The sequence below is a fragment of the Bubalus bubalis genome, chromosome 9 (genome assembly GCF_019923935.1).
Source record: "Bubalus bubalis isolate 160015118507 breed Murrah chromosome 9, NDDB_SH_1, whole genome shotgun sequence".
Classification (NCBI taxonomy): Eukaryota; Metazoa; Chordata; class Mammalia; order Artiodactyla; family Bovidae; genus Bubalus; species Bubalus bubalis.
Genome location: NC_059165.1, coordinates 109,196,204 through 109,221,601, shown reverse-complemented (window position 1 = coordinate 109,221,601; position 25,398 = coordinate 109,196,204). Strand labels below are relative to the sequence as shown.

At 45.8% G+C, this 25,398-nt stretch overlaps 1 protein-coding gene across 3 annotated transcripts in view; it reads left to right on the top strand.

Annotated features, from left to right (window-relative positions):
• The first annotated feature begins 12,464 nt into the window (after positions 1–12,464).
• The window catches only part of RASGEF1C (RasGEF domain family member 1C), a 116,580-nt gene continuing 103,646 nt past the window's right edge, over positions 12,465–25,398 (top strand). For 2 of the 3 annotated variants that reach the window (XM_044948514.2, XM_025293973.3), the window contains exon 1: positions 12,465–13,192. The gene's annotated coding sequence lies outside the window, so the exon portion shown is untranslated. The remainder of the gene's footprint in view (positions 13,193–25,398) is intronic. The other variant, XM_025293972.3, reaches the window with a different exon arrangement.

The following is a 25,398-nucleotide window of genomic DNA, read 5'->3' as shown; positions in this document are numbered from 1 at the left end:
GCTGTGCCTGCCATTTATAACCTTCATTTTTCAGTGAATGGCCTCCAGCTGTCCATATCAGTAAGCTTCCATCAGTTTTAATAGCCAGGGCCTTGGGATTTCCCCAGTGTCCCCAGAGTCCTTTACTAGTGTGTCCTGCCAGGATCCAGTTGAAGCCCTTGCATTCCTGGTGTCTGGTTTCTGGTTGTCGTGTTCTTAAGATTGTCCTAACCCTCCATGACACCAACCTAACCTTGTCAGGCAGGTCAGCCTGCAGTGTGCGTAACTCCTAGCTCTGTGTGGCTGCTTCCACGGGGTTGCATCGACCATGCCCTCTGTCTCTGATATTTCTTGGATCTAGAGAGCATATCCAAAGGTTTGATAGACTCACTGACATCTTTGGTTATTTAAATAAAATTTAAGTGATATTGTGTCCTTTATATTTATATAAAGGGTCTGCTGCTGCTGCTGAGTCGCTTTAGTCGTGTCCGACTCTGTGCGACCACATAGACAGCAGCCCACCAGGCTCCCCCGTCCCTGGGATTCTCCAGGCGAGAACACTGGAGTGGGCTGCCATTTCCTCCTCCAATGCATGGAAGTAAAGAGTGAAAGTGAAGTCCCTCAGTCATGTCCAACTCTTCACGAACCCATGGACTGTAGCCTACCAGGCTCCTCTGTCCATGGAATTCTCCAGGCAAGAGTACGGGAGTGGGGTGCCATTGCCTTCCCCCATATAAAGGTTCAGGGGTCCCCAACTAGACCATTGACTGGGGAACCAGAGGTGAGTGTGGCAGGCGAGTGAGTGAAGCTTCATCTGTTTACAGCCGCCTCCCATCGCTCTCATTACTGCATTATGACAGTGTAATAATAATAGAGATAAAGTGCACAATAAGTGTAATGTGGTTGAATCATTCTGAAACCATCCCCCTCCCTGGTCCGTGGAAAAATTGTCTCCCACAAAACCTGTCCCAGGTGCCAGAAACGTTATGGCCCGCCTGCTACTTTATATGAACTCCCAGCAGAAGGTGTTTAGTATCTTCTTGACCCACTGTCGATGATGCTAAATTGACCTCTGGGTTCAGATAGTGCCAATCCAGTCCTCTGTCACACTCATGTTTTGTCTCATAACTAGAAAGTCGTCCACATGTGCTTGCTTTGGCAGGGGGCCCATCCACCATATACCTGGTGCAGTTATGAACCTCAGGTGATAATCCTTGCTGTGAGCAGGAATTTCACAATTCGTTCATCCCGTTGATATCTTTCACCACCACTCTGTTATCGGGGAGAGCTTCCTGGCATCAGCTCTGGCCGGAATGCAGGGTCCACACCTGGTTCTTCCCTTCAGCAGCCTGTGCTCGGAGTAGGGTGTGGGTTCAATCGCCACCTCAGATGGGATCACAAGAGGGTTCATATTTCTATCTTTGAGTATTTCCAGTCATTCTTTGTGAGACTTAAATTGCTATAACTGGGGCCAGGGAAGCTGATTCCGTCCAGTCTTTTTGACTGATTGCATTAAGTTTTTAACTTTTTATTTTGAAATAATTTCGAACTGACAGAAAAGTTGCAAAAATAGCCCCAAAGGTTCTTGTATATCTTTCCCTACCCCAGCTCCCCAAAGGTCAACATTTTACCACATGTGCTTGAGCCTTCTTTGTCTGCATACATGCAGTTAGTTATTACACATGCATGCATGCACATCCACTTATATAGACACATATGTTCCTATATGCACACATTTATGCTGATACATAGTCACTGATTTCCTTTCACTGATTGTTTTTACATTCAGCCTGATTTTTTAATGTTTGTAAACTCATGAATAATGAGATTTATGTATGTACTTTACAGACAAAGACAGGTATACATTATGGTATACTTGTATACCGTTACAAGTATACATAAACATGTAAATAAATATTGCGTGGATATGTTAGTAGTGTTTATAATAGGCATCATTCATGTGGGTAAATGTGTCCACATGACTTAAGAGAACCTACTAAAGAATCAGCGTGTGTGTGTTTGTGTGTGATAATTGAGAGTACCAAGGGTATAAGTAAATTTAAAAGGTAGTGGAAATCTGAATGCTTTCCTCTCAGTAAATGCTTTCCTCTTCAGTAAAAGACTGAAATGCCAGTTATTTAATTTGGACTCATAATAAAGAATATTATACCCAATAGGCAAATTCCTTTTGATCACACATAGAATTTAAAGGAAACTGACTATACACCAGGTCACAGAGGATGATCAATAAATTCTGAAGTTAAAAATACACAACTGTTTTTCCATGATAATGCAATAAATTTGAAAAGATCTCCCACATCTGGAAACAACAATACACAGAGCAATCCAGGTGAAAGAGAAAATCATAAGGAAAATTATGAAATTCCTAAAAGTGCATGACCTCAGAATTGCACCACATACCAAATTTGATCCAGCTAAGGCTTAAATACTCTTATCAAAAAAGGACAGTTTTTTTTCTTTAAATGAGTTCAGTTTTCAAGAGATTGACAGAAGACCAACAGAGCAAGCCCAAAGGCAGAGAAGAGGAAGAATAATAAAGGCAGGGACAAGAAACTAGAAAATAAAAATGAGAGAAAAAAAATCAGCAAAACTGAAAGATTAATAAGCTAGGCAATATGGTCAAGAAATAAAGAATATGCAAGTAACAGACAAAGTCGAAAAGAAGTTATGATAGACATTTTTTAAAAATCTATAGTATTCTAACAAATGTGATGATCGTCAAGAAGTAGACAAATATTCTGTGGAAATTAAGCTCAAAAATTGTCTCAAGAATGATGATACTAAGCACACCATACATATGAACTTATTTAATCTTCTCAACAGTTCTGTGAGGTTGGTATCATCTCCATCTTAAAGTCTGGGAAATGGAGGCAGGAAGAAATCATAAATTCCCACAGCCAGAGTATATAGAAATGGGGTCTGAGGCCAGAACAGCTGGTGCAAGCGCCACACTCTTGGCCACTGCACTGCACAGCCTCCCAACAAGCTGACTGGATCAGTGGCCATCAGAGGAAGTGAAATGGTAGTCAAAGAGTTCCCCTCCCATCCCCAAATACTCTCCAGGAAAAATCAATCTTACAGATCAGTTTTCACTAAATTTTCAAGAAACACACAATCTTATCTAGCTTTTCAAAGCCACCCAACTCAATTTAGGCTGGATTAATCTTAATTCCAAAATTGGATAAAGAGAGATCAAGATTATGCTATTTTTTCATGGATCCTGGCTGAATCTAAGATTGTGTTGTTTATTTCCAAATTCAAGGGTGACTCAACACAATTGTTTCAGTAAATAACGTATTTTTGTTTAGTTTTTCAACTCTCAGAAAACTGAATAGAAAAGAACTTCGTTTGGGGAGCGGCAAGGCTTATTCTGCGAAGAGCTGCTGCTGCTGCTGCTAAGTCGCTTCAGTCGTGTCTGACTCTGTGCGACCCCATAGATGGCAGCCCACCAGGATCCCCTGTCCCTGGGATTCTCCAGGCAAGAACACTGGAGTGGGTTGCCATTTCCTTCTCCAATGCATGAAAGTGAAAAGTGAAAGTGAAGTCACTCAGTCGAGTCCGACTCTTAGCAACCCCATGGACTACAGCCCACCAGGCTCCTCTGTCCATGGGATTTTCCAGGCAAGAGTACTGGGGTGCCATTGCCTTCTCCGTCTGGGAAGAGTAGGAGACATCAAATGGTCAAATGTGTATGGTTGAGCTAACAAAGAAGTACAGGGTATAATAGCCGTGAGGGACCGCCTCGGACCATCAGACCCGAGACCCTGGGGCGGTCGGGATGGTGACAATGGGAGGATGTGGGGCTTGTGGCTGAGCACAGGCAGGCAACCTGGCCAAGTCTCTTCCCAATCCCCTGGTCTAAAAACAGACCAGCAGCTAGCTGGAGGCAAAAAGTCCCGCTCCCCAAGGACTCACTGCCAACTCTGCACAAAATCAAAATGCATCCTTCTGCACAACTATGTCGGGACTCCTCATCTGGGCCAAGATGCTTCCCTGGAGCCCCCACTTCCAGGACCGCCTCTGTCCCCTCTTCCCCTGCAATGCCTTCATTTTTCAACAGATAACCTGCTGAGAGGCTTCTGTGTCCCATTAATAAGACACAAACGGTTACTCCAGCTGAGCTGATGACTGAGGACAAGAAGTTGCCTGGGTAGAGGAGTCTCCAGTCCTGCTGGCTCCATCTCCAGCAGATGGCTCAGCAGTGGCCATGATGCTCCTGGCTTCCACTCTCGTCCAGCCACCGGCCAGCCTTTACCTCTCCTTGGACTGAGCCTGCTACGCTGCAGCTGCAGCTGCATGTCACTGCCTCTGTGGCAGCCTCCAGAGGTCCCAGTTGACCAGATGGGTCTTAAACCTGGGTTCCCACTGCCACATTGCTCAGACACACTTTTACATGATCAAGGTTGCCAGCATCACATTTAGGGTATTTGGCTGTCCTAAAACCACCTTCTGTGTTTTTATTCTGCTGGTAGATTCTGAACAATTGAAGGTCAGTAAACCATTTGGACCACATCCATTTGATCATAGAAAAAAACAAGAGAATTCCTGAAAAAAAATCTACTTCTGCTTCATTGACTGCTAAAGCCTTTGTGTGGATTACAACAAACTGGAAAATTCTTAAAGAGATGGGAATACCAGACCATTTTACCTGTCTCCTGAGGAATTTGTATGCAGGTCAAGAAGCAGCAATTAGAAGCAGACATGGAACAACGGACTGGTTCCAAATTAGGAAAGGAGTACGTCAAGGCGGTATACTGTCATGCTGCTTATTTAATTATATGCAGAGTACATCATGCGAAATGCCAGGCTGGATGAAGCTCAAGATGGAATCAAGATTGCCAGGAGAAATATCAATAACCTCAGATATGCAGATGACACCACCCCTAGGGCAGAAAGTGAAGAGGAACTAAAGAGCCTCTTGATGAAGGTGAAAGAGGAGAGTGAAAAAGCTGGCTTAAAACTCAACATTCAAAAAACTAAGATCATGGCATCCGGTCCCATCACCTCATGGCAAATAGATGCGGGAAAAAATGGAAACAGTGACAGATTTTTATTTTCTTGAGCTCCAAAATCACTGTGGACAGTGACTACAGACATGAAATGAAAAGATGATTGCTTCTTGGAGGAAAAGCTATGACAAACCTAGACTACATATTAAAAAGCAGAGACATCACTTTGCAGACAAAGGTCTGTATAGTCAAAGCTATGGTTTTTCCAGTAGTCATGTATGTATGAGAGAGTTGGACCATAAAGAAAGCTGAGTACCGAAGAATTGATGCTTTTGAACTGTGGTGCTGGAGAAGACTCTTGAGAGTCCCTTGGACTGCAAGGAGATCCAACCAGTCCATCCTAAAGGAGATCAACTCTGAATATTCATTGGAAGGACTGATGCTCCAATACTTTGGCCACGTGATGTGAAGAGCTGACTCATTAAAAAAGACCCTAACGCTGGGAAAGACTGAAAGCAGAAGACGGTGACAGACCGAGGATGAGATGATTGGACAGCATCACTGATTGAATGGACATGAGTTTGAGCAAACTCCAGGAGATGGCGAAGGACAGGGAAGCCTGGTGTGCTGCAGTCCACTGGGTCACAGAGTTGGACACGACTGAACAAATGAGCAATAATGACAAAATAATTTTGATGCTGTGATGCAGATTCCCGGGTCCCCACACAGACCCTCTGAGTCCAAAGGCTTGGTCATCTGTGCTGTAAATGAGCTCCCAAGGAAGGCCCAATACACATCCACTCTGCCCGGTGTGGGCCCTTCTGAGGGCAGCAGCTTGGTCCTGACCTCCCTGCCTCCTACTGTGCCTCTAGGGCAGTTAATGGGAAGCATGCGGGGTTTGGGCCCCCAGTGTGCAGTGCCACCTCCATACGTTGCCTGCCTGCTCTGAGCCTCTTTTGTGGAACAGTGTCTGAGTTTCCCATTACCACTATTGCAAATTACCACAAACTTACTGGTTCAAAACAAGTGAAAGTTGGTCAGTTGTGTCCAACTCTTTGTGACCCCATGGACTATACAGCCCATGGAATTCTCCAGGCCAGAATACTGGAGTGGACAGCCTTTCCCTTCTCCAGGGGACCTTCCCAACCCAGGGGTTGAACCCATGTCTCCCTCATTGCAAGCGGATTCTTTACCAGCTGAGCCACACGGGAAGCCCAAGAATACTGGAGTGGGTAGCCTATCCCTTCTCCAGGGGATCTTCCCAACCCAGGGATCGAACCCATGTCTCCCACATTGCAGGTGGATTCTTTACCACTGAGCCACATGCAAGTGTATTCGTGTATAGTTCTGTAGGTCAGAAGTCTCCCTTGTGTCTCACTGAGCTTAAGACAGGTGTCAGCAAGGTTGGTTCCTCCTACAGGCTCTAGGGGAGAATTCGTTTCTTGCCTTTCACAACCACCAGAGGCCTCCCACATTCCTTGGCTCATGGCTCCTTGCTCCACACTCAGAACTAGCAGAGTTGCTAGCATTTCTCTGACCCTGCTTCCATACTCTCATCTCTTTCCCTGACTCTTCTTGTGTCTCCCTCTTCTGCTTTTGAGCACCCACTGATTATTTGGGGCTCACCTTGATAATCCAGGGCAATCCTGGGTTGAGGTAATCCTCACCTCAAAGTCAACCTGCGAAGTTCCTTTTACCATGGAAGGTCACATATTCACTGGTTCTGGGGTTTAGGCCTTGGGCATCTCTGGGGGCCATTATTTTGCTCGTCACAGATGGGCGGGTTCACCCTGTACCCCTTGTAATCAGCGTTTCTCGAAGTGTGACCTATCTTCTGCTGCGTCAGCCTCACCTGGGGCTCCCATCGTAACTGTGGAGCATGTTCACCAGACCCCACTCAGCTCAAGAAGCTGCCGGGAGGCGGTGACCACAGCACCCTCAGCACAGGCTACAGCACTGATACAGGATACAGCAATCTGACCTCGGTGGCAGCGAGAAAGGATGAGTTTTCATCAGATCCAAGAATGGGTGAGTTAGGAGTTTCACTAATAAAATGCACTTGCCAGAGGCTACAGTTGTCCTCAGTGTTCTCTGCTTTTACAGGGTACAGTGCTTGGCAGCCCGCGTGGCGTGATCTGGTTCCTGAGTCGCCTGCCGCAGGTGGACCAAGCACTGGGGCCGACACGCTGCAGGGCCCTCGCAGGCTGCAGCCACTGCGTGTCTGTGGCAGCGAGGACCACAGGCTCACCTTCCTCCACCTCATGAAGGCCCACACCAGACTCTGCACCCACAAGTCCCACTGCCTCCAGCTGGCCCCCCAGTACCTCTCTGGCCGCACAATCTCAGCAAGTCCCCCATCCACCCTGGCCACACCCAGCTGCCTCTCACTTCTCCCACCTTCTCCACATGTTACCATCATCCACGCCCCCAGCCCCTGCCCCGGACCAGGGCGTGTGCTTCTCAGATGCCTCCTGCCTGCCGTCTCCTCCATCCTGTGCAGGTCAGCGCAGCAGCTCCAGGGGTGGCCTCCTCAGAGGATGAGGACTCCAGCCCTGCCAGCCCAGTGCTGGGTGGGTAGGACACACTCAGGTGGCCCCAGCGTCAGATGTGTGTGGGAGATGCCGTCTGGACCATGGACGGCCAAAGCAGGCGCCGGGGGTGCCGGGAAAGGGCCTCATGGATGTCACAGCCAACACGCCTCCTGCTGGAGGGGCTACCAATGGGGTTGGGGTGGAGCCTACCCTGGGCCACACCTGGAGAACAGAGTCCCAGCTCCTTGCCCGCCAGGAGGCCCAGCCTGGCCCCGACTGCTTCCACCGGGGCCTCTGCACCCTCCCCACCCTCTCCTCCAGGCACACCCGCCTCCTTTCTTTGTCACAGAAGCAGGACGCATGCTGGCCACAGGGTCACTGCTCCTGCTACCCTCTCTAGCAAGGACCATCTTCCCACAGACCGTGTAGGGCTGGCTCCTCCTACAGGTCTCAGCGCAGACCCTCTGTAGGCAGAGAGGCCTTTCCTGAGCCCTCCCATCTAAAGTAGGCCCAGACACACTCCACCACCTCACCTTGTCTTGGTGACTTCATGGCACTTAGCATTCTCTGAAAGGCTCATTTTTATTATCCTTTTGTGTGTAAAATTTGTCTTCAGTCTCCTCTCTCTGAACAGTGGGCTCTGAGGTGGCAAGAACCACATGTCCTGCTCCCTGCAGGATCCCAGCATCCAGCACAGCGCGCGGCGCACACAGCCCCTCAGGAAATATCCACCGGAGGTGTGTCTCAGGGCAGGGCTCAGGCAGAGGAGACTGAGCTGAGAGCTCCCCGGGTCACTCACCCTCTGTCCCAGCACCAGACTGTCTGGGGCTAGTCCCTGGGCAAGGACTGGAGCAAGAAGATAGGGCTGGAGTAGGGCAGGCCAAAGGGACTTGATGGATGAGGCGGGCTAGGGAGGCGCTGGGGAAACATGGAGCCTGGGGTGGCCCAGTCTTCTCCCAGGGTCCAGACATGGCTCCTGCAGCCAGTGTCCGCAAGCTGGGGACAACTTGGAGCAGAACTCCCTGCTGGCCTCAAGGTGAGTTCAAGGACTGCGTGCTGTACCCTCAACACAGCCCTGACCTCAGGGACAGCGAGAGAGGCTGCAGGAGGCATCAGGAGGTACAGCCTTCTTCCCTGTCACAGGAATAGCCCTGCTCACTCAGCCACTTGAGACATGCGGGGTGGCCACAGGCAAGTCCACCCTGGGGTTCCAGTTCCTCCACCAAGCACTGCCCTGACTTCAAGCAGCCCCGCCACTGCACCCAGTGTGACAACAGCTCCTCAGTGGTCCCCAAGCCTTTGCTCACAGAGAGGGGTGGGGTGGGGAGAGACCTGCCCTTCTCCTTTGAGCTGCACTCTGTGAGGGGGCCCTGAAGTGCTGCTCAGGCCCCAGCAAGTCACAGGTGAGTGGGCTCGCTCTTCCGAGTTTTCTCATGCAGCCCTCTCTCCTAGAACCCCAGCATGCCTCCAGCAGGCATGCAGGGCCTGACCTGAGGGCTCCAGGCATGTGGTGAGAATCCGAGAAGGTTCACCAGCCTCAGGACTGGTCTTAGTACCTAAGCCCCAAGGTGAATCTATATGCTGGGAATCTCCCCCAACCTTCCTGTTTCTCCGTCCTCTTCACCGAGGCCAGGTTGTTGACACTGGTCTCAGGCATGACCCTCACTGGGACCAACCTCTGGCCCTAGCCTTGTCATAAAGCTCTGCTGCTCCCTGCCCAGCCCATCCAACTCACCTGCCCTAATACATCTATGTGCCCCAGACAGATGCCTTGTCTCCAGGCCTCAGTTTTGCCAATGGTACGAGATACGAGCATTGTTGTTTTTATTTGTTTGGTCTTCTACAAATAGCCTTTGGTGCATGCTAGAGTAGTTCCCTACTCCATCTTCAGGCTGAGCACAAGGGCTACTTCACCTTTGGTTCCAGGGAGGCAACACCTAGGCCTGTAATCCTCATTCTTCAGGACTTTGGAAATGGCCAGAGCCGACCTCTTCAGGGTCTGTGTGGCAGTTCTGCTGTTTCCTGGGAATATCAGGCAGCTGTGCTCTTTCTGACAATGTCAACCCAGACATAGCAGGTCTAGGAGAAGGGAAAGGTGGATTCCTATTCATAGCGTTTAAGTGTCTGGTCAACAAAAGAGTCCGAAATGCAGTACTCGGATGCAATCTCCAAAACGACAGAATGATCTCTGTTCGTTTCCAAGGCAAACCATTCAATATCACAGTAATCCAAGCCTATGCCCCAACCAGTAACGCTGAAGAAGCTGAAGTTGAACGGTTCTATGAAGACCTACAAGACCTTTTAGAACTAACACCCAAAAAAGATGTCCTTTTCATTAGAGGTGACTGGAATGCAAAAGTAGGAAGTCAAGAAACACCTGGAGTAACAGGCAAATTTGGCCTTGGAATACGGAATGAAGCAGGGCAAAGACTAATAGAGTTTTGCCAAGAAAATGCACTGGTCATAGCAAACACCCTCTTCCAACAACACAAGACAAGACTCTACACATGGACATCACCAGATGGTCAACACCAAAATCAGATTGATTATATTCTTTGCAGCCAAAGATGGAAAAGCTCCATACAGTCAACAAAAACAAGACCAGGAGCTGACTGTGGCTCAGATCATGAACTCCTTATTGCCAAATTCAGACTTAACTTGAAGAAAGTAGGGAAAACTACTAGACCATTCAGGTATGACCTAAATCAAATCCCTTATGATTAAACAGTGGAAGTGAGAAATAGATTTAAGGTACTAGATCTGATAGAGTGCCTGAAGACCTATGGATGGAGGTTCGTGACAGGATACAGGGATCAAGACCATTGCCACGGAAAAGAAATGCAAAAAAGCAAAATGGCTGTCTGGGGAGGCCTTACAAATAGCTGTGAAAAGAAGAGAAGCGAAAAGCAAAGGAGAAAAGGAATAATATAAGCATCTGAATGCAGAGTTCCAAAGAATAACAAGAAGAGATAAGAAAGCCTTCCTCAGAGACCAATGCAAAGAAATAGAGGAAAACAACAGAATGGGAAAGACTAGAGATCTCTTCAAGAAAATTAGAGATACCAAAGGAACATTTCATGCAAAGATGGGCTCGATAAAGGACAGAAATGGTATGGACCTAACAGAAGCAGAAGATATTAAGAAGAGGTGGCAAGAATACACAGAAGAACTGTACAAAAAAGAGCTTCACGACCAAGATAATCATGATGGTGTGATCACTCACCTAGAGCCAGACATCCTGGAATGTGAAGTCAAGTGGGCCTTAGAAAGCATCAGTATGAACAAAGCTAGTGGAGGTGATGGAATTCCAGTTGAGCTATTTCAAATCCTGAAAGATGATGCTCTGAAAGTGCTGCACTCAATATGCCAGCAAATTTGGAAAACTCAGCAGTGGCCCCAGGACTGGAAAAGGTCAGTTTTCATTCCAATCCCAAAGAAAGGCAATGCCAAAAAATGCTCAAACTACTGCACAATTGCACTCATCTCATATGCTAGTAAAGTAATGCTCAAAATTCTCCAAGCCAGGCTTCAGCAATATGTGAACCGTGAACTTCCAGATGTTCAAGCTTGTTTTAGAAAAGGCAGAGGAACCAGAGATCAAATTGCCAACATCCGCTGGATCATGGAAAAAGCAAGAGAGTTCCAGAAAAACATCTATTTCTGCTTTATTGACTATGCCAAAGCCTTTGACTGTGTGGATCACAATAAACTGTGGAAAATTCTTCAAGAGATGGGAATACCAGACCACCTGACCTGCCTCTTGAGAAATCTGTATGCAGGTCAGGAAGCAACAGTTAGAACTGGACATGGAACAACAGACTGGTTCCAAATAGGAAAAGGAGTACATCAAGGCTGTATATTGTCACCCTGCTTATTTAACTTATATGCAGAGTACATCATGAGAAATGCTGGGCTGGAGGAAGCACAAGCTGGAATCAAGATTGCCGGGAGAAATATCAATAACCTCAGATATGCAGATGACACCACCTTTATGGCAGAAAGTGAAGAAGAACTAAAAAGCCTCTTGATGAAAGTGAAAGAGGAGAGTGACAAAGTTGGCTTAAAGCTCAACATTCAGAAAACTAAGATCATGGCATCCGGTCCCATCACTTCATGGCAAACAGATGGGGAAACAGTGGAAACAGTGTCAGACTTCATTTTTCTGGGCTCCAAAATCACCGCAGATGGTGACTGCAGCCATGAAATTAAAAGACGCTTACTCCTTGGAAGGAAAGTTATGACCAACCTAGATAGCATATTCAAAAGCAGAGACATTACTTTGCCAACAAAGGTTCATCTAGTCAAGGCTATGGTTTTTCCAGTGGTCACGTATGGATGTGACAGTTGGACTATAAAAAAAGCTGAGCACTGAAGATTCGATGCTTTTGACCTGTGGTGTTTGAGAAGACTCTTGAGAGTCCCTTGGACTGCAAGGAGATCCAACCAGTCCATCTTAAAGGAGATCAGTCCTGGGTGTTCATTGGAAGGACTGATGTTGAAGCTGAAATTCTAATACTTAAGCCACCTGATGCGAAGAGCTGACTCATTTGAAAAGCCCCTGATGCTGGGAAAGATTGAGGGCAGGAGGAGAAGGGGACGACAGAGGATGAGATGGTTGGATGGCATCACCAACTCAGTGGATATGGGTTTGGGTAAATTCCGGGAGTTGGTGATGGCCAGGGAGGCCTGGCGCGCTGCAGTTCATGGGGTCACAAAGAGTCAAACACGATTGAGCGACTGAACTGAACTGAACTGAACTGAAGCCAATAAATTATTTTTGCTAAAGCTGATTGGGTTGGGTAACCTGCCACATCTCCTTAAGTAGGTCCTGACTGAAGCAAGGGACAGATATCCTGACTTTTACACTGGGACAAACCAGGACACTTTTAATGTCCAGCTGGAGCCAGCTGAGGAAGGTCACCCAATCTCGTTCAGGCTCCCTCCCCCCATTTTAAAAGTGAAATAGCAACAGGTTATCCTCCTAGCAGCTCAGTGTCTTCAGAGTGGTGAGCCACCCTCCCAGTGGGCCAGTTCCTAGGACCACCTCCCCAATAGAAGACGCTTGGTGGGTGATGAGCAGTCTTCCCATCCTTTGATGCCCACCCTGTGCCCACCAGACAGGGAGCATAGACACACCACAGATCAGCGGCCATCACAGGAGAAGAATCCAGAGGAGCGGCCAGTAAAAGAGGTGCATGGGATTTTAGGCTGCCAGGGGTTTTCCAGGTGAGAGAGTCGGTAGTGGGGAGGGGCCAGTTCAGCTGCAGAGTCCAGCAGGAGCCATGACGTGAGGGTGCCATCTGATGCTTGTAGTGGGTCCCACCTCCAGGGGGTGGAAGGCCAGCCACAGCGGAGGGTCCTGAATGCAGGGCTGGACTTATGGCCTTGATCCTGAGGCCCGCAGCAGAGCAGAGGCGGGGTGAGCGGGGACGCCTTGGGGATGGGTGGCCTCAGAAGGGAGCGGGAAAGGGAGCCCCGCGGCAGGGTCCTCCGCAGCCCCACCCGGAGCTCTGCGCGCCCAGCCTTCCCCGTGCGGCCGCGAGGGGGCGCCGCGCCGCGCCTCTAGGGCGGCCGCCGGAGTGAGGCGAGCTGCGCCCCGGGCCGCGCGCGGCGAGCGGCGGGCGGCCGGCAGGGTCCGCGGCGCCCCGGCTCAGCGGGAGCGGCGGGCTCTGCCCATGGGCCGAGCTCCGACACGGGGCGCGCCGGGAGCCGGTGAGTCGGGGCGCGGCGCTGCGGGCGGGGCGCGGGGAGGAGCTGCGGCGGCGGCGGGTCTCGACGCTGAGAGGCGCGGCTGCGAGCCCGCGGGCCGGCAGGTGTCCGGGCCTCCGCGCGCGGACTCGCGGGCTGACCACAGGCGCGCGGGGGTGACAGTGCGCGTGGCCGGCCGGCTGGCGGGGCCGGGGAGCCCCGGCTCGCCAAAGTGTGCGCCCCTCCGGCAGGGACGGTGGGAGGCGGAGGGGCTGCGGGGCGCGGGTGCGTGCGCGGGGAGGGCGCCAGGAGGAGACCGGCGGAGCGCGCACCCCCGGCCGCCGCGGCTCGTGACTCACTCTGCCGCGCGAGCACCTCCACTCGCCTTGGCGCGAGGAGCAAGCTTCCTCAGCTGCTCGAGTGGCAGGAAAAGCCAGCCTGGGCCCAAAGCCTACCCAACACGAGGCCTCAGTTTCCCGGACTGTGAAATGGGAACAGGAAGGCTGACCTGCCGACTGCTTGTGAAGATGGCAGAGGGCCTTGTGTGTGGGAGAAGAGGATGTTGTCACTTCTAAAGCTGGGATAGGATTGAGGAAAGCATCGATGCGAGAGAGCCTGCAGGGGCAATGGGGTCAGCGCCGGGTTCTGGGTGTGTTCCTCATTAGTGAGGGTGGGCGGGGCCAGGAAACCTGGAGTCCGCTCACCTCTGCGTCCAGGAGGGGATTTGGAGGCCTGGAGGGGAAGAGGCCAGGGAGGCTCCTGCCCCTGCCCCAGGCTCAGCGTGGGGAGCAATGTTAAAAGACAGACAAGCCAGCTTGGGGTATGGAGGGGCTCACCCCTTGTCCCTGTCTCCTGCCTCTCTGAGGCAGGTGTTCTGCTGAGTCTCAGGAGTCAGAGCGGTGTCCTGGGAAGATTTGTTTGCAGGGCAGGTGCTGTGTTTCCGTCTTAGTTGAAGTTACTGAGGCTTAAAGCAGTCACAGGATTTGTTCAAGGTCTCAGGACCATCAAGTGGCAAAGTTGGAGTTTCAACCATGGTAGGACTGGTTCCAAAAGCCGTACTCCAGTCACTGTGCCAAGTAACCAGGAGAGGCCAGGGTTTGTGGCCTCACTTGCCTACAGCATTGCATTCCTTAACCTCCTGTGTGCTGTCTGCTGCTGGCCCTGAGGAGGGCTTACAAGCAGATGTGGGAGAGGGGAGCTGAAAAAGTCATCTAAAGAAAAGCCAAGGTAATGGCAGGAGATAAGTGGTAGGGGAAAAAAAATAAAACCAGAGTAATTAGGGTGGAGACTGAGGAGGGGGTGAGGAGAAGCTTGTCTGCCATCCTGGCAGAGCCAAGGGCTCAAGAAGGGCAGGGTCTTTTGCAGGTGGTGGGGTTGTTAGCTGTTGTGGACAAGAGAACCAGTTTGGTCTGAAGCCCTACCCCTCTTCCTGCATCCTTCCGGGTGCCCATCTCAGACCTCCCTGTGCCTGGCAGGGGAAGGAGTGCCTGCCCCGAATGTGTAAAGATGAGATGCTGGGTGTTCAGGTTGATCTCTGCATTCTTTCATATGTTCCCATAAGTCTTTGAACTAATCCAGCTCTGACTTGTACTTTGACCCAGGCCTAGAGTCAGCCATTTCTCAAGAAGCCTTGGTGTCTTTTAGTGGGGTTGTGGTAGGGGTTAGAAACCAGTATCTGAGCATTAGATAGAAATGCTCATTGCTACCATGGCGTCATTGACCCTAGACCTTCTCAGTGGACTGAACCAAGAACTGCTTTTTTAAAACTGAAAGTTAATAGTTGCATCTCCTTTCTCCTACAGTAAGAACCTGGTTCCCCCAAAATATCAATATAAAAGTTGAGTTATATTTTATTCAATGGAAATTTTTAGGACTTAAGCCCAGGAGGCAGCATCTCAAGTAACCCTGAGAGAACTGCTCCAAGGAGGCGAGAGGGGGAGCCAGGTTATATAGAAGTTTTGCAACAGAGGGCAAGTAGTCTAAAGTCAAAAGATTACCGTAAATTAAAGAAAACCAGATATCTCATGTTAAGGAACCTAGCACTTTTCTATGTATGGGAAGATGCAAGAGTCTGGGCTTACTGAAATCATTCCTTCATGCTCCTCAGCTAGTATCCTGTGTTTTCAAATCCTGAGTTTCCTCCGGGCTCACCATGGGGAGTGGCTGCAGTCTGATGGCTGCTAGAGGGCAGGTATTGTTCTTTCCTGAGTTCCCTCAGGGCTCGCCAGCTCACCATCCATGCTGGCTGCAATTGCTGATGACCGTGACATCCTTTGTTTACTGACATGGCAGGCAATATTCCATTTCTCAGTAATAATTTGCTTAACCCTAGAATACACCCAAAATACTTTCAGAATCACTACATCCAAAGCAACCATAACCTACCAGGTCACGTTCAGGATTTCTTTGGCTGTCAAGTCAGCACTATGTAAATATGTTATCAATTTGATATACCATTAGTTTCATCTGTTTCTGTTTGCACACAATTCATTTTTTTCCCCTTTATGATATAATTTAATTTTTGAACATTTGTTTTACATGGTCCAAAGGTCAAAACTAAGGGGAAAAAAAAAGCTGTATTTGAAGTCTCAATCCCATTCCTGCCTCTTTCTTCTTGTTCCCGTACTATGGTATTTGAAATAATTTCAGATTTATTCTTCCTGGGTCTCTTTTGTTAAGCAAGCCACTTATAAATTATTACAAAAGTTAGTATATATACATCTTTTTTGTGCCTTCCTTTTTTCAGTTAGAAAAGTCTTTTTACTGGTTCATAGAGATGCTCCTCATTCCTTTGTACTCCACATTGTACTCCATTCTGAGGCTGTTCCATACTTATTCAACTATCTTGTGCATTGACATTTGGGTTTTTTTTTTAACAAGCCTTTGCTATTAAAAATAATGGAATAATAGATAACCTTGCACATAGGTTGCTTGTATTTGTGGAGGCATATTATTCATTCCAAGAGGGCAGAGTAAATAAGTATTTATTTTGTTAACTATTCTTGATTTCCCTCTCCCCAAATTCTACACTCCTACCAGCAGGTGTGACAGTGTGTTTCCCCCACACCTGCATGGACCTGAGAGCCAGTAAATAGTGTTTCAATACATTTTAATTTACATTTCAATTATTTTGAGTGAAATTAGCTTTTCATTTGTTTATGAGTCATTTGATCATCTTCTTTCTGTAAATTTCCTGTCTATATATTTTGTCCATTTCCTTTTGGATTTGAGGGTGTTCTTTTCTTTGGATTTAAAATTTTGTCTAAAATACATATTAGAGATATTAGTGCTTTATCTTTGTTAAATTGCGACTATTTCTCCCAGGTTTCTTTTTACTCATTCATAGTGAGTTTTACCACTAGAAGCTTCTGTTTTGAGACCATTAATTTAGTCATTCTTTTCATTTATTGCATCTAGACTTTGAATCGTAGTTAGAAGGGCGTTTCTCAACCCATCTGTAATGGAATTCACCTCTGCTTCCTAATAGTCTTTTGGTTTTGTGCTTAGTTTACAGATCCAATAATCTTTTTCCAAGTATCTATCCCAACATTTTTTTTTAAAGGCCATCTTTTCTCTTGTGATCTGAAATGCATTTGTGTCATATACTAAATATCCAAATGCTGTTGGGCCTGTTTCTAGTCTGTCACACAGCTTTATCCCTTTGTGTGCTGGTGTCACGTGTAGGAGTTACACTGTGTGTGTCCGTGTGAACAGCAAGGAAAACTGTATCTACAACTGTTGCAATAGAGGAAAGAGATTGAACTCAATTCCCATTATTATGTTTTGATATCTGGTAGGGCTAATCTTCCTTCCACTGCTTTTATTTCAGGGTTTTCCTAGCTATTCTAATATGTTGCTGTTATCTTTTGTTAGGATCATATTAACTTTATGTATAATTTCAGGATAATAGATGTTTTTATGAAGTTGAGTCATCTTGTCCAAAAACAAGGAATGTCTTCATTTGTATTCAAGATTCCTTACTTTTTTATTTGTTCAAGACCACTTTCAGGAGCATTTTGAAGTTTTCTTCATGGTCCTTGTCAAGTTTATTCATGAATATTTTACCTCCTATTTGTTTGTTCCTATTGTTTGAACATCCTATTGTTTGTTCCTATTATGATGGGGAAAACTTTTTTCCCCATCATATCTTTTTTTTCATGGCTTATGTCTTTTTGTTTATTTCTTTTTTCAACATAATTAAGATTTATACAATTCTCACACAACAGTATGATACAAATTCTATTCAAGTTCCCATAGATGGTAAATTAGGAAACACTAAAATATATTCAGGGACATAAAACAAGGTGCAAAAATTACATGATCTAAAGATATTGAAATCATGCCGAGTCTGTTCTCTTATGACTATGGAATTATGTTAGAAATCAATATTGAAGATATTTGAAAATAACCCACATATTTTTAAATGCAGTGTGATGTTTACCAAGAGAGATCTTCAAGTTAGCCATCACAAGCCTCAATAAGTTAGACTAAAAAAACACAGAGGGTGTTTGCAGAGAATAAAGCATTGAAATGAAAAATTAATACTAAAGATACTTTAAACAAAATCCCATGTGTTTGGAAATTAAATGATGGGTGTTTCTAAGAAGCCATAACAAGAAAAATTAGACAATATTTGTAATAGAATAATAATGAGAAAAGAGTTTACCATAATTTATTTCACACAGCTGAAACGACTTAATGCATTTAAATACAAAGTGGAGTCTTGAATAAAATATGAAAATGAATAATGGACAGTGGCATGAAACTTTGTGAAATTTGAACAAAATCTGAACTTTTGGTATCTCTTGCTAATTCCTGTTGTTGTTGTTTTTCTTTATAACTTAGTATTTCTTTATATTCTCTCAATTGGTTTAGAAGTTTCAAGCCTCATTCACAAATGTTTTTAATCACTAAGATAATTGCCTAGACTTTTAGCACTAATACTAGATGCTAAAAAGCATGGAATTATATCAAAGTTTTGCACGAATATATATTAGAAGTGTAGCATTCTACACATTCTACACATACTAAGTCAAAAAGTGGAATAAAAATATCATGGATTTTTCAGCTAGGCAAAAATTCATAAATTTTCTATAATATATATATTATACATACTATATGTATAATGTGTGTGTGTGTGGGTGTGTGTGTGTGTGAAAAACCTTTTCTACTAGATAAAGGCTTGAGAAAGAACAACAACAAAAAAGAAGACATGGAGAAATTGGAAAATATAAACTAAATGAAATGGGAGCACTGAATAGAAAATAGAAAAGCAGAAACAAACTAGATAACAGTAAAAGATCCTCATATAATCTGTTGTTTTTAAATATGGCTGCTCATTAGAAACATATTTGGAGGTACCTGGGCATTTGTATTTTTTCAAAAAGTTCTAAGATAACTCTATTATGCATCTGGATTTTAAAAAAGGATTACAGGTTTTTCTATTAAATGGTAGTTTTGATGATACAGAATTCTGTTATTTTCTGTTGATTAATCATGATACAATTATATTAAGCAAATAATACTTCAGTCAGTTCAGTTCAGTTACTCAGTCATGTCCGACTCTTTGCCACCCCATGAGCTACGGCACACCAGGCTTCCCTGTCCATCACCAACGCCTGGAGCTTGCTCAAACTCATGTCCATGGAGGCGGTGATGCCATCCAACCAGCTCATCCTCTGTCATCCCCTTCTCCTGCCTTCAGTCTTTCCCAGCATCAGGGTCTTTTCCAGTGAATCAGTTCTTCCCATCAGGTGGCCAAAGTATTGGAGCTTCAGCTTCAGCATCAGTCCTTCCAATGAACATTCAGGACTAATTTCCTGAATATTCAGGACTAATTTCCTTTAAGATTGACTGGTTTGATCTCCTTGCAGTTCAAGGCACTCTCAAGCATCTTCTCCAACACCACAGTTCAAAAGCATCAATTCTTCGGCACTCAGCTTTCTTTATAGTCCAACTCTCACATCCATACATGACTACTGGAAAAACCATAGCTTTGACTATACAGACGTTTTTCAGCAAAGTGATTGATGTCTCTGCTTTTTAATATGCTATCTAGGTTGGTCTTAGCTTTACTTCCAAGGAGCAAGCGTCTTTTAATTTCATGGCTGCAGTCACCATCTGCAGTGATTTTGGAGCTCAAAAAAATAAAGTCTGTCACTGTTTCCATTGTTTCCCCATCTATTTGCTATGAAGTGATGGGACCAAATGCCATGATCTTAGTTTTTTGAATGTTAAGTTTTAAGCCAGCCTTTTCACTCTCCTCTTTCACTTTCATCAAAAGGCTCTTTACTTCCTCTTTGCTTTCTGCCATAAGGATGGTGTCATCTGCATATCTGAGGTTATTGATATTTATCCTGGCAATCTTGATTACATGATCACATTAGTAAAAGATGTTTATCAGTTTTCACAATCAATATCCAGACAAAAAATAAAAGATAATTACAATTGCAAACTGTAATGGAAGTGTGACTAACCTAATAATTTGAAATGATTGCAAAGAATTTCAGGGATTGAATAGAGTGATGTGGTAAGTGGAAGTGCCAGTCTTATGTCTTTTGGTTGGTGCGCTTGATCCATTTATAGTTAAGGTAGTTATCAATATGTATAATCCTATTAACATTTTCTTAATTGTTTGAGGTTTATTTTGTGTAGGTCTTTTCCTTCTCTTTTGTTTCCTGACTGGAGAAGTTCCTTTAGCCTTTATTGTAAAGCTGGTTTGGTGGTGCTGAATTCTCTTAAACTTTTGCTTGTCTGGAAAGCTTTTGATTTCTCCGTCAAATCTGAATGAGAGTCTTGCTGGGTAGAGTATTCCTGGTTGTAGGTTCTTCTCTTTCATCACCTTAAATATATGGTAACATTCCTTTCTGGCTTGTAAAGTTTCTGTTGAGACATCAGCTGATAACCATCTTTGCATGAAGTGTTCCCTTGGTATCTCTAATTTTCCTGAAGAGATCTCTAGTCTTTCCCATTCTGTTGTTTTCCTCTATTTCTTTGCATTGGTCACTGAGGAAGGCTTTCTTATCTCTTCTTGCTATTCTTTGGAACTCTGCATTCAGATGCTTATATTATTCCTTTTCTCCTTTGCTTTTCGCTTCTGTTCTTTTCACAGCTATTTGTAAGGCCTCCTCAGACAGCCATTGCTGGGAAAAAATCAATAACCTCAGATATACAGATGACACCACCCTTATGGCAGAAAGCAAAGAGGAACTAAAGAGACTCTTGATGAAAGTGAAAGAGGAAAGTGAAAAAGTTGGCTTAAAGCTCAACATTCAAAAAACTAAGATCATGGCATCCATACCCATCACTTCATGGCAAATAGATGGGGAAACAGTGGAAACAGTGACAGACTTTATTTCCCTGGGCTCCAGATCATTGCAGATGGTGACTGCAGCCATGAAATTAAAATATGCTTGCTACTTGGAAGAAAAGCTATGACAACCTAGATAGCATATTAAAAAGAAGAGACATTACTTTGCCAACAAAGGTCCATCTAGTCAAAACTATGGTTTTTCCAGTAGTCATGTACAGATATGAGAGTTTGACCATAAAGAAAACTGAATGCCAAAGAACTGGTGCTTTTGAACTGTGGTGTTGGAGAAGACTCTTGAGAGTCCCTTGGACTGCAAGGAGATCAAAGCAGTCCATCCTAAAGGAACTTAGTCCTGAATATTCATTGGAAGGACTGATGCTGAAGCTAAAGCTCTAATACTTCGGCCACCTGATGGGAAGAACTGACTCATTGGAAAAGACCCTGATGCTGGAAAGATTGCAGGTAGGAGGAAAAGGGGACGACAGAGGATGAAATGGTTGGATGGCATCACCTACTCTGTGGACATGAGTTTGAGCAAGCTCCAGGAGTTGGTGATGGACAGGGAAGCCTGGTGTGCTGCAGTCCATGGGGTCAGAAAGAGTTGGACACGACTGAGCAACTGAACTGAACTGAACTGGTCTGGTGGTGCTAAATTCTCTTCAACTTTTGCTTCTCTGGAAAGCTTTTGGTTTCTCCATCAAATCTGAACGAGAGTATTGCTGGGTAGAGTATTCTTGGTTGTAGGTTCCTCCCTATCATCACTTTAAATATATGGTGCCATTCCCTTCTGGCTCATAGAATTTCTGTTGAGAAGTCAGCTGATAACCTGATGGGTGTTCCTTGTATGTTATTTGTCATTTTTCCCTTGTTGCTTTTAATATTTTATCCTTGTCTTTAATTTTCATCAGTTTGATTACTATGTGTCTCTCTGTGTTCCTCCTAGGGTTTATCCTGCCTGGGACTCTCTGCACTTCCTGGACTTGGTTGACCATTCCCTATCCCATATTAGGGAAGTTTTCAGCTCTTCTCTCTTCAGATATTTTCTCAGGTCCTTTCTCTCCATCTTCTCCTTCAGGGATGCCTATAATGCAAATGTTGGTGCCCTTAATCTTGTCCCAGAGGTTTCTTAGGCTGTCTTCATTTCCCCCCTGACCCCCCCCCCCATTCTTTTTTCTATATTCTGTTCTGCAGCAATGATTTCCACCATTCTGTCCTCCAGGTCACTTATCTGTTCTTCTGCCTCAGTTATTCTGCTATTGATTCCTTCTAGTGGTTTTTTTTTTTTTTTTTCATTTCTGCTTGTTCTTTCGTTCTTCTGGTGTTTGGTAAACATTTTTTGCATCTTCTCAACCTTTGCCTCCATTCTTTTTCTGAGATCCTGGATCATCTTCACAGTCATTTTTCTGAATTCTTTTTCTGGAAGGTTGCCTAATCTCCACTTTATTTAGTTGTTTTTGTAGGGTTTTATCTTGCCCCTTCGTGTGGTACAAAACCCTCTGCTTTTTCATCCTGGTTAACTGTCTGTAATGTGGTTTTGTTCTCGCCACTGAGGGATTGTGGTTCTTCTTGCTTCTTCTGTCTGCCCTCTGGTGGAGGAGGCTAAGTGGCTTGTGTAACCTTCCTGATGGGAGGGACTGGTGGTGGGAAAGACTGGGTCTTGCTCTGGTGGGTAGGGCCATGCCCAGAAAAACTTTAATCCCATTATCCACTGATGGGTGGGGTTGTGCTCCTCCCTGTTAGTTGTTTGGCCTGAGGTGACCCAGCCCTGGAGTCTGTGGGCTCTGTGGTAGGGTTAATGGTGACCTCTAAGAGGACTCACACCAAGGGCATCTTCCAGGACTTGTCCCCACGAAGAGCCACTGCTGACCCCCACCTCCACAGGAGACCCTCCAACAGTAGTGGTCGGCCTGGTTCAGTCTCCCGTGGGGTCACTGCTCCTTTCCCCTGGATCTTGGAGTACGCACGATTTTGTTTGTGCCCTCCCAACAGTGGGGTCTCTGTTTCCCGGTCCTGTGGGAGTCCTGTAATCAAAGCCTGCTGGCCTTCACAGTCAGATTCCCTGGGGATTCTCAGTCCCTTTGTCAGCTCCCCAGGCTGGGACGCCTGACATGGGGCTTAGAACCTTCACAAGAGTGGGAGATCGTCTTTGATGTTATTGTTCTCCAGTTTGTGGGTCACCACCTGACAGATATGGGATTTGATTTTATCATGTTCCTGCCCCTCCTACCATCTTGTTGCAGCTTCTTTTTCTTTGGACATGAGATGTCTTTTTTGGTGGGTTCCATCGTTCTCCTGTCAATGCTAGTTGCAATTTTGGTTCTCTTGCAGGAGGAAATGAGCACATGTCCTTCTACTCTGCCATCTTGAACTGGAAGCTTCTTTTTTTTTTTTTTTAAAGGAAACCCCATGCTGTTTTTTAAAGTGACTCTATCGATTCACATTCCCACCAGTAGTGCACAAGTGTTCCATTTTCTCCACCTCACCAACACTTGTTATTTCTTGTTCTTCATATATATATATAGCCACTCTAACAGTTGTGAGGTGATATCTTATTGTGAATTTGATTTGCATTTCCCTGATATTTAGCAATGTTCTGCATCTTTTCATGTAACTTTTGACCATCTGTATGTCTTCTTTAGAAAAATATATATTCAGATACTCAGCCCATTTTTTTTACTTTTTAAAAAATTTATTTATTTATGATTGGAAGATAATTGCTTTACAATGTAGTGTTGGTTTCTGCCATACATCAGCATTAATCAGCCATAGGTATACATGCCAATTTTTAAGTCAGATCGTTTGTTTTTTTAAAATGATTGGTTTTTGCTGTGAAGTTGTATGAGCTTGATATTTTTTAAAAAATTCCAAAGAGTAGGAATGATGAAAGTTAAGTGGATTGGGAGGAAGGCCCAGGTGAGGTAAAGGTTGATAATATTCTACCACCCAACTTGGTGGAGGGCCTCCAAGCATCTAATTTATTATCATGCTTCCTAACTTATATGTTATAAGTTCCGTACCAATGTCACTTTAAATGAATGCTAAAATGTTAAGTGGAATTCTCATATTTTCATCCCAAGCTTTTCATGTTGGTCTGTACTCTGGGGACATCTCACTCTGTGAGGACACAATTCCCACTTTGGGGACCACTAAGTTAATCAGACCCGGTGATCACCAGGGTACCTGTCTGCAGCAGACCCTGATGCAGAGCAGCAGTGTCCTCAAGATCATGCATGGGTGAGGAGGACCATAGTCAGGCTCAACCCGAGAGGGGCTCCCAGGAGAGGCTATCCCTCCACTCCTCTGGAGGGTCAGACAGGAGTCAGGCAGAATGTGGGTGGTCGGGCAGGAGGGGAAGAAAGAGAGAGTCAAGGCCCCTGGCACTGGAGACCCTGGGAGCTCAGTGCCGGCTCTCTGCATCTTGGCTGCGAGCAGCTTGAGGACAGGCACGGAGTCACCCTTGTCACTGCCATGCTGCACAAGGCTGGGAGCACAGCTCAGGAGGGCGCCTGGCCTTCTAACCAGCCATTGCCCAATTTCCCTGTGAATCTGAGCAGACCGAGAACACTGGAGAACCGGTCAGAGGAGTCAGCAGGGAGGACCCCAGTCTCTGAGGGCCAGGGCAGGTCACCCTACAACTCACACACCTAGACACCACCTGGGCAGGCGGCCTGGGGTATGTGCCTGGCTCTGATCCTCGGAGAAGGTTATCCACAATCCAGGGCCCTGGTCGGGAGGTGCAATCCATTTGTAACATTTTTCCATGAAAATGGTTGAAGTTTCCAGTTCCTTCACATTTAACGGAAATGTCTCCCCAGCTCAGGAGTTCTGACAACCAGTTGTCTTGACAAACCCCTTAAGAATAAAATATTGCACACTTGACTGTTTGTGTGAACATGTGCAAGAGGAATTGTGGAAAGGGTTAAGGATGCTGAAATGACAGTGTGTGTGATAGCTGCTCCCCTAATATGAATTGCAGGCCCCAGTGGCCTGTGGTTTGAAAACAGATGTTTCTGCATAAATGCAGCCAAATTCTATTAGCACTTTGGATGATGAAAGGGACTTTAAGTGTCTTCATGTTGCAATTCGGAAATGTTTGCCAGAGAAAATGTGCTTATATTTTGCAAATAGTGAGTGCAAGAAGAAGGAACAAATTAGATTATCACACTGTATGTAACGAATTTCATGAGCAGATTCATTGACAGATGCACATTGCATATGATAAATGTGATCAGTGGTATTGCCCTCACTGAATGATGAGGAAGCCCCTCATTTCTACCTGTGGCCATTTTTATCCTTGGCTCAGACAGGGAGGGCAGCCCAAGGTCACAAGGCACCCAGGCCTCCTGGGACTTTCAGGGAGAAAGTCACAGATTTTCCTTTCATTAAAAAAATTTTATTGGAGTATAATTGGTTCACAGTGCTGTGTTAGTTTCAGGTGTTCAGCAACGTAAATCATATGTATATAAAACCCAGTTACGTATGTATATAAATACACACACATATATTTACTTTTTTAGATTCTTTTTCTATATAGGCCATTACAGAGTGTTGCACAGTGTTCCCTGTGCTATACAGTAGATCCTTATTAGCTATCTGTCTTATGTATGCTGCTGCTAAGTCGCTTCAGTCGTGTCCAACTCTGTGCGACCCCGTAGACGGCAGCCCACCAGGCTCCTCTGTCCATGGGATTCTCCAGGCAAGAACACTGCAGTGGGTTGCCATTTCCTCCTCCAATGCATGAAAGTGGAAAGTGAAAGTGAAGTCACTCAGTCGTGTACGACTCTTAGCGACCCCATGGATTGCAGCCTACCAGGCTCCTCTGTCCATGGGATTTTCCAGGCAAGAGTACTGGGGTGGGGTGCCATTGCCTTCTCCAATCTTATGTATAGTAGTGTGCATATGTCAGTTCCAGTCTCCT